The following is a 13,230-nucleotide window of genomic DNA, read 5'->3' on the forward strand; positions in this document are numbered from 1 at the left end:
CCAGTGAGTTCAGTGGGTGCAGGATCAGCCCCAAAGTGGTGTTGTAAAGTAGAAAGAGCGCATCTTTCATATAAATTGTGGTCAAGTTTCAAAGGTAATGAAGAAAAAAGGAAAAGGCTTCAGACCAAACCATAGCACTGGGTGAGATGCACATTAATAATTTACTGTTATGCAGGACTAGCCAAATGCAATCACTGAAAAAATTGTACAAACTTCTAAGAGACAAGAACTGAAGGGAAAGTGAGCTGGCCAATGCAGTGTTAACTGATTGTTAATTCCCTCACTGTTTCCAGAGAATGCTTTTGTTCCCGCAAGTTTTCTAAGGAACATCCAGTCAAATGACTGGCATGTCAAGATATATATTCCTTCCATATCTGGAAGACCTAGAAACAAAAGTTATGTAAACATACTTGGCCCCCTAACCATTAAGACCATCTCTTCAGCAACAAAACCCATGATTTTTGTGGAGTGGGATGGGGGGTTCGCTACAGAGTCATCATTTTTATCCTGTTCAGCTCCACTATGTATTTTTACAAATTTGGTTCTGTATACAGACAGTGCAATGGAGTATGGGGCTTTCAATAGCTTAAAACTATTAGTTAAGTATTATGAAATGGTTTGAATAGATATTTATTGTAAAATAAAGGATATCCTTCCTCAGACTTAAATATGGTACGTCTGGACTCATCTTCTTTTCTTTTTTTAAAGCTAAAATGATGACTTCCACTGGGACTTATGTTCCTAAGTCACTTTGGTGCTGTTCAAAGTCACCCTCTGCGACAGCTGGAGAAGGGTAGGAGAAAGTCAGAGTAAACAGCCAATCAGCACTGAAGGGGTTCAGGAATTATGGCGTATACCTGAGTGGATTTACTATCTAAGCCAATGTCACAGCTTTGAAATATACATCTGAAACCCTAGAGGCATCTCATGTAAAGACTTTGAGACTCAGGTCAAGTGGTCAGATGATTTTTTCAAGGTAAGATTTTTGCTGTGGGGTGTTTTATAAAGGTCCAGACAAAGAAAGGTCACCCTTGACAAACCAGGAATTAGTATAATCTCAATTGGGGAAAGATAAAGGCAGGAGTCAAAATGTCAGGATCCATATGTATCAAAAGTGCTCTGGGTGTAGTACTCAGATCATTCTGATCGTTCAATGGTGCTTTGGCACTACCTCAGTGCTATACTTGCTTTTAAAATGTTATGAGGCCGGATGTAAAACATCTGAATTATACTGACCATGAGCCTTTATGACCTGACTTTCAGGGGCACTGAGCACCCACAACTCCAGTTAAAGTCAATGTGACCTGCGGGTGCTCAGCATTTCTGGAAACCAGGCCATTGCTGTGCTAAGGGTGCTATGTTATATGTCAATGTTGTATAAAATGATTTCAAAACAAAATGCTTCTCATTGCTTGAAGTACGATTATAATCAGAAAGGTTTATGGTATTTTAGAAATGACACTGCAGGATTTCCAACACTACCGGAATACAAGTAGATAATAATAATTAATAAAGTCCCATATTCATTCTTTTCTATTTACTGTCTATACATTTAGACTGTAAGCTGTTTGGGCAGGGTCTGTCTCTGATTAGGAAAATCAGGGCCATGAATTTGGTTGGGACAACTAGGTGCTAAGATAACACAACAAATAATAATACGATATATGAAATGTGTTTAGTGTCCATGTTTCAAAACAAACGATGGGTTTTTTTCTAATGGTCATAATTGTAAACTCAAAATGAGATCTCCACATCAAGTGGTTTTCTTTCTCTCTCATATCATTACTGTTGATAATGATTGTGCTACTAGAATTTAGCTGATAATTTTGTTGGTGATACATGAGGCTTTCCCCTACTACAGTGCACTGGGGCAGCAGAGATGAAGCAAAGCCACAGGAAGCAGAAGTGTCGAATACGAAGGTCACTTTTCTGACGGTAACTACATTTAAAGGCTGCAGTGCTTCTCTTGACTATTTATTGAATTCCAGCTGATTTCTGGGCCTGATAAACTATTTGCAACTGCAGTTACTCTGATTAATTGTCCGGCTCTTTGCTTTTTTTTAATCGGATGCTTGTCTGTTTCTTTGCACTACTGAGTGATTACACTGCCTTTATTTTCTTCCAACTCATTATTGATGGCTGTTCCATCCCCTTGCATTTCTGGTGTCAGAAAAATGGATGGTCAATGCAACAGGAGAGAGGTCCTAGGGCTAGTGAAATTATTGACGTGACTAAGCTCCTTTGTACTGCTGATAGCCAGCCAGCCTCTCCTTTTCTGCTTTATCTGGTTAACGCTGGAAGTACAGAGGTCACTCAATAATCTCCCTTGCCCAGGGCCATCATTTCAGTTGCTTTGACCATCCAGTTTTATGATACCATTATTAGTATTTTTTTCAAACACCCAACAATGTGCAAGTGCCTCAGAAAATGGAGCAAAGATGCAGTCTCTGCTCTAATGAGTGCACTGTAGAAATGGGACATAACACAGGGGCCTGATCCAAAGCTCATGGAGGCCTTCAGAGAGACTTTCCATTAGCTACATTTGGTTTGGGATCAGGTCCTAGGTGAGGGTCACAAATGGACAAGGAAGAAGGGAAGAGATTGGATAAGAGTGTCAGTAGTGATTTGATGCAGTTACCCAGGAAGGTGTGCACACATCTTGGTGGGACTTTTAACTTAGGGGGAGCTCTTAAAAATACATTTTTATGTTTACCTTTCCTCCCCCTCCCTCCTCGCAAACAAGGAAGCACAGGTTTAAGGAGGATTTGAACATGGTGAAAGTGGATGCTTGAAAATAGCTTTAAAAAAAGAGCTTTCCATGTATGAGGCTGCATAGGAGAAGATACAGATACTGAGGTGAGAGAAGAGACGAGAACAGAGAGGGCATCAAGGCTCATATCAGTAGTGAAACAGAAGATGCACAAGGATAGTCTTATGATTAGGATATTAGACTAGAGCTCAGGAGATATAGGTTGGTTCCTGGCACTATTACAGACTTTCTGTGTGACTTGGGCCACAGTTCCTATCAATAAAATGGGAATAATAATCCTTTTGTGCACCTCATTTATTTAGGTTGTAAGATTTTGGGGCTGGGACTTTGTACAGCACTTAGCATAACATGGCTACAATCTCAGTAGAGGCCTCCAGGCACTACTGTAATATAAATAAGATATAATAACAATGCAATTAGTCAAAGATACTGAGTGGGCTGAATATCTTAGTTGGGGCTTCGGGAAATAGTCTATTGGAGAACAGCTTTTTCTTCCCTGTTTTTCTTTTCTCTTTGTCTTTTTTATTGACCTGCACGTTGAGATTTATGTGGCTGTAACATTTAAAAGTTGTTAGCACCTTTCCCTTTATCTGTTGACCCTATCTCAATAATTGTTTCTGGCTTTCATTGTACTTCCCAATGTGTTTCTCTTTGGCAGTTCATCTCAGCCATCCTCCTGGAGGCCTTTTAACCAGGTGAAACTAAAGTTTACTTTTTATTAGCGCCTCACTTGATTTCTGTGCTTCAAATACTAAACATTTTCAGTGTCTCTTGTAGCCTCATCTTGTTTTTACCTGCATAAATGTATCTTGTATGTCCTTAGGCCTTGATTATTCTAAGCAGACATGCCTGAGTATATATGAGGATGTGCACTACAAAAATGGTTAACTTGTTTAGATCTGCTCCTATTACAAGGTATCTGATAGTTCCTCTTTGTTATCCAAGCTGCAATATTCTGCCCATATTCCTGTCTAAGGGCACTGCTGCACTAGAGAGCTTATACCTGTGCAGCTGCACCAGTGCAGCTGCATTACGGTAAGTTCTCTAATGTAGCCACTCTAAGCCAACTACGCCAACCCCTGCGAGGGGCAGTAGCTATGCTGGTGGGAGAACCTGACATAACGCTGTCCATGCCAGCATTTTAGGTGTAACTTATGTCACTCGGAGTCTGTGTGTGATTTATTCACACCCCTGCGCAACATAAGTTATGCCAACATAAGCTGTAGTATGGACATGGCCTAGGAGTTTGTAACAAGCATAGAAGAGACAATTCCCAGGGAATCCTTTCCACACTAAGCCTGGAACGAGATTTTTGGAATTTAGGCTTGATTTAGCAAGCACATGTCTAACCTGAAGTCAGTGGACTACATGTTAAAAGTTAAGCACGTTGCATAAGTACCATGCTGGTGCCTCAGTCATTGCTGTGTGAATGTTCATGCACTGTAGGTATGATTAATAAAGTAAAGTCATGTATCTGACTACTGATGTTCAGTGCAAAACATATTTGCACAGCGCAATGGGGGCCAGTGGTGAGTGGGGCCTTTGGGTCTACTGTAAAGTCAAGAATAATAAATGCCCTGATTTAAGAGTAACCAGGACCACAATACACAAGTCACCTGTGATTTCTGAATGTTTTGCTCAGTACTGTCTCAGAAACCTAGCCAGATGGTGCTTTAGTTCATCACCCTTCATAAAAAGCTATATACCATTCACATAGTTCACACTGGGACAGTGGAGTGACTCTGGTTCTTGCAGGGTCTTCTGCTTGAAAGTTTTCTTTTGGTTTATTTGCACATGTAATGATTTGGGGCCAAAGCATAGAAGAAGAATGGATTCATTCAGGCTAGTGGGACTATTGACATGATTAGTAACTGCTCACCAATGTGATTAGGTGTCCCATAATATAGAGCTAATTTTTCAAAATAGTACCTATGGTGCACATGCAAACTACTGAAAATTGCATATTTTCCGCTAACAATTAACTTTAGTAGCCCATGCCAAGTTACAACAGTCATGCAAAGCTGTGGTACGTTGTGTCTCGGGAACATTTTAGCCCTGTGAGTTACACTTGACATGGACATCAGTTCACGTGAGTGTGTCTATTGCATGAGCTTTGAAGGTCGGATGTCCAAGCCTGATGCCTTTGGTTTGAAATTGGAGTTTCCCTTTTCCTAGAGATTGCGGAGAAAGACAACCAAGGGGAAGCCAAAGACTCGGTACTTGGACTAGATATCTGCAGACCTTAGACTCAGAAAGACCGATCTGCATGACAGCCAGGCATACGGTCATGAGTTTTGGAAGAAGGCTATAAAAGTTGCTGTCCATGAACAGGAAACTGGCAAGAATAAGAATTAGCTCTGCATCTGTATGAACAACACAGGTGCCTGTTCTTGAAAATTATCAGCCAGAGAGTCTCCTTTTCTATCTTATTCTTCCTGTGACCTATGACATATACTAACTCTGCCATAACACCACGGTAACACATTTATGCTATTTTAAAAAAAAAATCTTCTTCCACTCAAACCTTTCTAGGAGGTAGGAATTGTCATTGCCAGCAGCAAATACATCTGAATTGTATCTATACTGGCATATCTATTCTCACCATTCCAAACAATGTCTGTGTCTCTGCCATGAATGGTGTTCAAATATTACTATAATTTTATAATCAACAGTAACCCTCATAACATATACAAAGCCATTGTATGGACCACATTGTAAAAATTCCATCAGTCTTTATTCTAAGTCACTTCAGCATTTGATGTCCCTTAGAGTTGAGGTTCGATGTAATGATGCACAGTTTCTGTAATGAGATATGACACAGAATCTAAGTGTAACATAATTCTGGCACTTGCCTTTTAATGAAAATGTTAGCTAATCCATCAAAAATATTAGAGCTGAGTAAATAAATGATGTTTTTGATTAATTAGCTGAACCAAAAAATCTGGGGGGGAAATTGCTTAGTTTCAAACTGAATGGATGACAACGTGAAAAACATTTCATTTGGGTTGAACTAAAAATTTTGAACATTGTTTTGAATCTACATTTTGTTTTAGAAATGTCAATTTGAAATGACACAGTTCATTTCAAAATGAAATATTGAAACACCTAATTTTGAAAACGTGATAATGAACTGTTTCAACATTTTTGACATTTTTTTCCTGATTTTTTTTTATTTAGCCAAAACTATTGTTTGAATATGACCTGAATTTGCAAATAGTTTCAATTGCCCTGAAGTGCATATTTTGGCAACTTACTGTTTGACCAAAAAATGTGGCCCATCTCTACATAACGTACTAAACTCAATCAATCCACAGTACCTTGGAAGTAAGGGAAGCCTCTCTCCCACCAGTGAGCCTTTACATTTCCCCTTACAAATATGAAATGTTTACTTAGGACCAAATTCATCCCTGATATAACTCTATTCATTTCAGTGGTGTTTTGCTGAGACTTATGTTGCCACTAGAGCCTTATCATGAGCCATAAGTAGAATATTTAACTACAAAGGCAACACTTCTATTTCAATCTGAGATGCCCAAATGTGATCCCTCTTGTATATTGATCTGAACCATTGACGAGAGTGTTTGTATGAGCAGATAGTCCAACTGCAGATTAATGCATACAGAAAATGTGACCTGAGATACACTAAAAATACTCAGGTATTGCATATATTCTTAGTGACAATTTTAGCTGAGCTTCTTTGACCATATAAAAAATGAAAAACACGTGCATATACTGCCATTTTCTTTCTCAGACACTTCTGTATCTTTACCCAATAAATCCCTTCCCTGACTGCGTGAAATAGCGTAGGCTCTTTATTAGGCAACACTTTCTCAAGTTTTATAAATATGGGAGATAAGCCACTTACTGGAGCCTTCTGAGAGTAATATTTCCTATAATAATCCTAAAGGAAGACTGCTCAAATGAGCATTATATTTTATATAATGTGCAAAATTATGTAATTATAAGCATTGGTAAAAGGAATCCTTGCTATATATTGAAGTTGCATTGTCTTCAATTCATCCTTATCAAAGAGTGGAGTCATTTTAGCAATGCCTGCTGAGTTCTGGACTGATTTTCTTGCACAGATAAATCAGTCCAGGACTCAAAGCACTATAATGCTGTATGAGGGTAAGAATCATAGTATTGTAGAAATGGAGGGCTAGAAGGGACCTCCATAGATAATCAAGCCCAGCCCCCTGCACAGAAACAACACCAAGTAAATCTAGACCATCCCTGAAAGGTGTTTGTCCAACCTGTTTGTAAAAAGCTCCAATGGTGGGGATTCCACAACTTCCCTTGGAAGCATATTCCAGAACTTAACTACCATTATAATCAGAAAGGTTTTCCTAATATCGGAACTAAATCTCCCTTGCTGCAGATTCAGCCCATTACTTCTTGTCCTACCTTCAGTGGACATGGAGAATAATTGATCACAGTCCTCTTTATAACAGCCCTTAGCATGTTTGAAGGCGCTTGTCAGGTATCCCCTCAGTCTTCTGTGGTCATGCTCAGTTTTTTTAACCTTTCCTCATAGTTCAGCTTTTCTAAATCTTTTATCATTTTTGTTGCTCTCCTCTGGACTTACTCCAATTTATCCACATATTTTCTAAAAAGTGGAACCCAGAACTGAACACTGTAGTCCAGCTAAGTGGCGAGTAGAGCAGGACAATTACCTCCTGTATTGTACATTCAACACTTCTGCTAATGCACCCCAGAAAGATATTAGCCCTTTTTGCAACTGCATCAGATTGTTGACATATTCAACTTGTGATCCTTTGCAGCAGTGCTACCACCCAGCCAGTTATTCCCCATTTTGTAGTTGTGTATTTGATTTTTCCTTCAGAAGTGTAGAACTCTGCGCTTATCTTTATTGAATTTCATCTTATTGATTTCAGATCAATTCTCCAATTTAACAAGGTCATTTTGAATTCTAATCCTGTCCTCCAAAGTGCTTGCAACACTTCCCATCTGCAAATTTTATAAACATACTCTCCACTCCATTGTCCAAGTTATTAATGAAAAAATTGACTAGTCCTGAACCCAGGACTGACCCCTGAGGGACCCTCTGCCCTTGATATGTCCCACCCATTTTGACAGGAAATCTTTGATAACTACTCTTTGTGTATGGTCTTTCAACCAGTTGTGTACTCACTTTACAGTAATTTCAGCTAGACAACAGTTCCCTAGTTTCCTTTGAGAATGTCATGTGGAACGGTGTCAAAAACCTTACTAAAATCAAGATATATCTTGTCTACTGCTTCTCCCCTATCTACTAAGGCCAGTAACCCTGTCAAAGAAATAAATTAGGTTAGTTTGGTGTTATTTGTCTTTGACAAATCCATGCTGGCTATTCTTTATAACACTATAATCCTCTAAGTGAATACAAATTGATAGTTTAATTATTTGTTCCAGGTTCAAAATTAGTCTCCTTGATCTATAATTCTCTGTGTCCTTTTGCCCATCTCCGTTCCTCTGGGACCTTACCCATCCTCCACGAGCCCTCGAAGATAATGCTAACAGTTCCAAGATTGCTTCAGCTAGTTCCTTAAGTAACCTAGGATGAATTTCATCAAGCCCTGCCAACTTGAATGCATCTAACTTAGCTGAATAGTCTTTAACTTATTCTTTCTCTATTTTGGCTTTTGTTCCTTCCCTCTTGTTAATATTGTGTTGAGTATCAGGTCACTATTAACCATTTAAGTGAAGGTTGAAGCAAAATAGGCATTAAACACCTCGGCCATCTTGATGCCATTAGCTCTCCTTTCCCCTGAAAGTACAGGATCTACACTTTCCTTTGTCTTTCTTTTGTTCAGGGGCAGCTCCAGGCACCAGCGCGTGCCTGGGGCGGCAAGCCGCAGGGGGTGCCCTGCCGGTCACTGCGAGGGCGGCAGTCAGGCAGCCTTCAGTGGCGCACCTGTGGGAAGTCTGCCGGTCCCACGAATTTGGCAGCAATTCGGTGGTGGGTACGCGGAATCCACGGGACCGGGGACCTCCCACAGGCAAGCTGCCGAAGGCTGCCTGACTGCCATGCTTGGGGCAGCAAAAAAGCTAGAGCCACCCCTGCTTTTGCTCCTAATGTATTTAAGGAACTTATTTCTTTTTATGTCTTTTGCTAGCGGTTACTCTTTCAAGAAGCATTCTTGAATCTCACATTCCAGATTTACTCTTCCATGCCAGCAAAGGGATATTTCCTTAGATCTGGACAGCCGGCTGTAGGGAAGTACATCAACAAACTGGCCAGTTTAACACCTCTATTATACATGCTTGTGTAACCCACCCAATGCGTATCCTTTGGGAGTGTATATCAGTATGGGAATACTCTCAGCAATGCTGTGCAATAGCCTTCCAACAAAACATACCCTTGAATGGCAGCTCTCACCTAGTTTCCCATCTCACTTTTTGTCCCATATCCTTTTTCAAATTTGTATTTAAACTGTTGAAAAACCTGTTGACCTAAGAGAAAAGAGCCAAACCAAGAACCTCAGCATTCCTCAATCATTCCTTCTGCATTTATTCTACCCATTCAGCCAGGGCCGCCCAGAGGATTCAGGGGTTCTGGGGCCCCCTGCTGCCGAATTGCCACCGAAGACCCAGAGTGGAAGAAGCTCCGGGGACCTGGGCCCCACGAGAGTTTTCTGGGGCTCCCGGAGCGAGTGAAGGACCCTGCTCCAGGGGCCGCAAAAAACTCTTGTGGGGGCCCCTGCGGGGCCCGGGGCAAATTGCCCCTCTTACCCCTCCCCCCCGGGCGGCCCTGTATTCAGCTAGCCAGTGAGACGGACCTTTCTTCAAAATCTTCTGTAATTTTTGAGGGGAAGGGATGACATTTTCTATATTGAGGTCTGTGTGTTGTCAGCTCAAAGGTGAAGAATGAAGGAAGGTATTTAAACTCCTCCCTTCTCACCTTTATCCTTCAGTACCTATTATTGGTATTTGGATTAAAGAGTAAGGTTTGGCTCATTCTAGGATCATCTGGGATGTTTGGATCAGAATCCAAATCCGGAGACAAACTGTAGGAGTATTTGGATCCAGAAGTTGATCCTGGCCTATCTCCAACATTTTATATTAACTTATATTCAGGGGGAGAAAACACCTGCAATGAAACCTGATACATACTTTTGTCAGAATTATACCATCACCTCCTTCCTACGCAATGACTTAAAAAGTCAGCCAGAAAATCATCCAGTTTGATTACTTTGTTCACTGGCAGGTTCTAATGTGGGTCATTTCCTCCTTCTGTTCTCCTTGCCTCTACTGCAGCCACATCAGCTAGTGTAATTTAACCATGTCTATGTTTATCCTTAATATCCACCTGATTAGCATTGATGGCTGATGGAACAGACGCTGATAGAAATGTACAAATTCTTCCTTGGCTATTCTTGGGCCAAGAATGTTTAATATGATTGATTGTTTCTATTCTAACCTATTCTGTATAGGTTCTTGTACCACATTCATCAACATAGTATCTGAGTACCTTCCAGTAGCGTGTTAAGCAATGTAATCACACATCTGTCATATGTTGTTTGTTTTCTCCTTCTCTCCACAGAGGGAGAAACATGCAGAGGAGTATCTAGTTTACTGCCATCCCAATGCTCTATCAGTTCTGTTAAGTTTTTCTAAGTAATGCCTCTTAGTTACATCTATCATAGATTCCATTTTTGTTGCTGATTTTTCTGCTGTTATTGATTTCTGCTATTAGCTTTGAGGATCATTTCCTCCAGGACCCATCAACAGAGTGAATTCTCTGCACTGTGATTTCCTTTCTGCTGAACAGAAAGGTGAGGGTTGGTTAGCAACTTCCAGACCACCATCCTTCCAACCCAGAATCTGCAGATCTGCCTCTGAAAGTCCTGGAATCCGTGCATGGAAAGAGAGGAGGAGAAGACAGAGATGAGGTAGGGCCAACAGGCAGGTGAAGCCGGTCCTAATTTTTTTGTGAAGCTCTCTCTGCATTGGGAAAAATCTCCAGGGGGAGCTACCGTTGAGGTACACCTCAGCAGTGCATCTCAGGGAAACTCGCTGCCTGGGTGTCAGTAGAGGCGAGATGGGCCCAGAGCTGTGAAGAGCTCAGGGTCTGCACACAGATGGCCCTGTGCCTCCAGAAGATCCCCAGAGATCTCCAGGCTCTTGAGGCTAACCCCCTTGACAGGACCCTGAGGCCAGGGGAGATGCCCTATCCCCTCCTCTGATAGAACAACTGGTAGCCACCGGACCCCTCTCGTGAGTTGGTCCATGTGAGGGGTCATTGCTTAATTTGTGCTGGGACTGAGCTCAAGCACCTCTGAGCTTACTGTGTCAGTTATGAATGTAAAAAAAATTGCTTGAGCCCCAGCACCTCTTTCATTACAAATTAAGCACTGCCAGGAGTGGTCCCACACCAAGCCTCTCTTGACTTTTTGGTATTTTCAAAGGAGTCAGTGGATGTTAGCACCCACCTCCCACTGATACCTTTCCTGTCTAGATTCAACACAGTGAATTCTTTGCTGTTCTAAGGCACATCATTTTTAGCTAGACCTGATAAAAGGTGCATTTGAGGGGGCTGAATATATATATATATATATAGGGAGAGAGAGAGATTGGGAGAGAAACAATTTTTTTAAAACAAGCCTCCCCTGGGGTATGGCAGAGGCCCTGCTCTGTGGCACGTTAATTTGGAACAACATGGAATAAGCTTGGTGAGCTTTATCTAAAATGCTTAATGTTTGAGGCAAAACATACAGGCTGTACTTTTCAAAGGACCTGAAGGGAATTAGACCCACTAATTGACACTGAATTACATTTGCCGTACCCCAAAAGGAGGCTGCTTTTGAAAATGTGGCCATATATATATAAACCATTCAGACTTTTAATCAGGTGTAGCAAAAATGCTGTGTTTCAGAATAGCAGATGTTGAATCTAGACTGTGGAGTCCCAGAGAGAGAGAGAGAGAGTATATTGGTGCCTCCCTTCAGAGCAGCATGGGGCCTGCACTGTTAGCTGCCAGCCCCACCTTTTGATTTCCCTTGTGAGAAGCCTGATTCTGGCTGTCTCTGTCTGGGGCTGAGGGAACTCGAAGGCTTATCCTGTCCTTGTGCACCAGCACAGGGTGAGCCACATTTCACATGCCTGTGCACCCTCAGTGATTCTGATGTAAATTCTGGGGTTACAACAGTAAAATCAGTAGCTTTACTCTGGATTTCCACCTGTGATATTGGGATAAGGCTGTGACATGCAAGGAGAGTGGTAGTGACCCCACTTCTTTCCATACCTGTTAGCAGCCTGGAGGTAGATGCAGGCAGGATACAGGTTCAACCCCCCAAAAGGAGAAGGAAGAGTTCCCTGTGCATATACTTGACCCCAGTTCCCCTCGATGTACTCCACACACAGATAACCTCCTGCCACTGATGCACACTGTGTGCTGGGCCGGGTTCACCTTTTCCCCCAGTATCAGAGGGGTAGCCATGTTAGTCTGGATCTGTAAAAAGTGACAGAGTCCTGTAACACCTTGTAGACTAGCAGACGTATTGGAGCATGAGCTTTCGTGGGTGAATACCCACTTCGTCAGATGCAGCTTTTGTCGCTTTTTACCCCAGTGTTTATCAGGATTAACTCAGCTGAGGTCAATGGTGTCAGCGAGAGGGGACCCAGGCTCATTCTTTTTACTGTGGCTGTGCCTACAAAGCCACCATAGAGGCCTTAATCACCTGGTATCAGCTGGTATTAGCTGGAAGTTGGAAAGCTGTTATGGTGAAGAAAACTTTCCATTGCAAATTAACCCTTTTCTTTCTTTTTGAGGAAATGTTGGGCAAGAGGACTGTGGCGTATTTTGGATGTTGAAGATGCACACTAAGAGAAGGGGGCTTTGCTCCCCAGCTGTCTGTTCCCAATATGCTGCTATGAATGCCACGTGGGAAGAGAAGCACCTTGACATGGATGCAGTGATGCCTGCGGTGCTAATAGCAGATAAGCAGTACAGAAGGGGCCATTTCTTGAAAGCACGTGTCCTGCTCTCGTCCAGTAAAATCGTTCAGGGCATGTATGGGTTATCTGAATCAGGAAATATTGGCTCCGTGTTCAAAAATAAAGGAGAAGAAGGAAAAAGACCTGTTTTTCATTCCTTTGTCTGCAAATGTCTAATGTGAAAAATGTTTTCAGGTCAGAGAAAGCAGCAAGAACAATTGCAGATTGCACCTGGCAACATTCCACCCCTGGTGAGCCTTGATGAATTTGGATGTTTGGGTAAATTTCTCATATTTTTATTGTGCTTTGGCTGTTATGGCTAAACACTGACTTCATTTGCAAAACAGCAAGGAAAGAGAGGGAATTGTTGGGTCGGGCTCTGTGTGTGCTAATGTGTGTGCTAATATGAGCCTCACTTTGGTTAAAACTGGCCAGAGATAATTTGCAACCCACATGTGCCTAAAACCAATTGTGCAGAATCTCTATGGATATATACTTAGTGCCTTTGTGAGTGCTGGAAGGAG

At 41.7% G+C, this 13,230-nt stretch overlaps 1 long non-coding RNA gene across 1 annotated transcript; it reads left to right on the top strand.

The window, feature by feature from the left end:
• The first annotated feature begins 1,883 nt into the window (after positions 1–1,883).
• Positions 1,884–12,864, top strand: LOC123375559. Its single transcript, XR_006581514.1, has 3 exons — positions 1,884–1,935; positions 10,467–10,662; positions 12,542–12,864. It is a non-coding gene; the product is annotated as an uncharacterized LOC123375559 (long non-coding RNA).
• The last annotated feature ends 366 nt before the right edge of the window (positions 12,865–13,230 follow it).

Source organism: Mauremys mutica, chromosome 1 (genome assembly GCF_020497125.1).
Source record: "Mauremys mutica isolate MM-2020 ecotype Southern chromosome 1, ASM2049712v1, whole genome shotgun sequence".
NCBI lineage: Eukaryota > Metazoa > Chordata > Testudines > Geoemydidae > Mauremys > Mauremys mutica.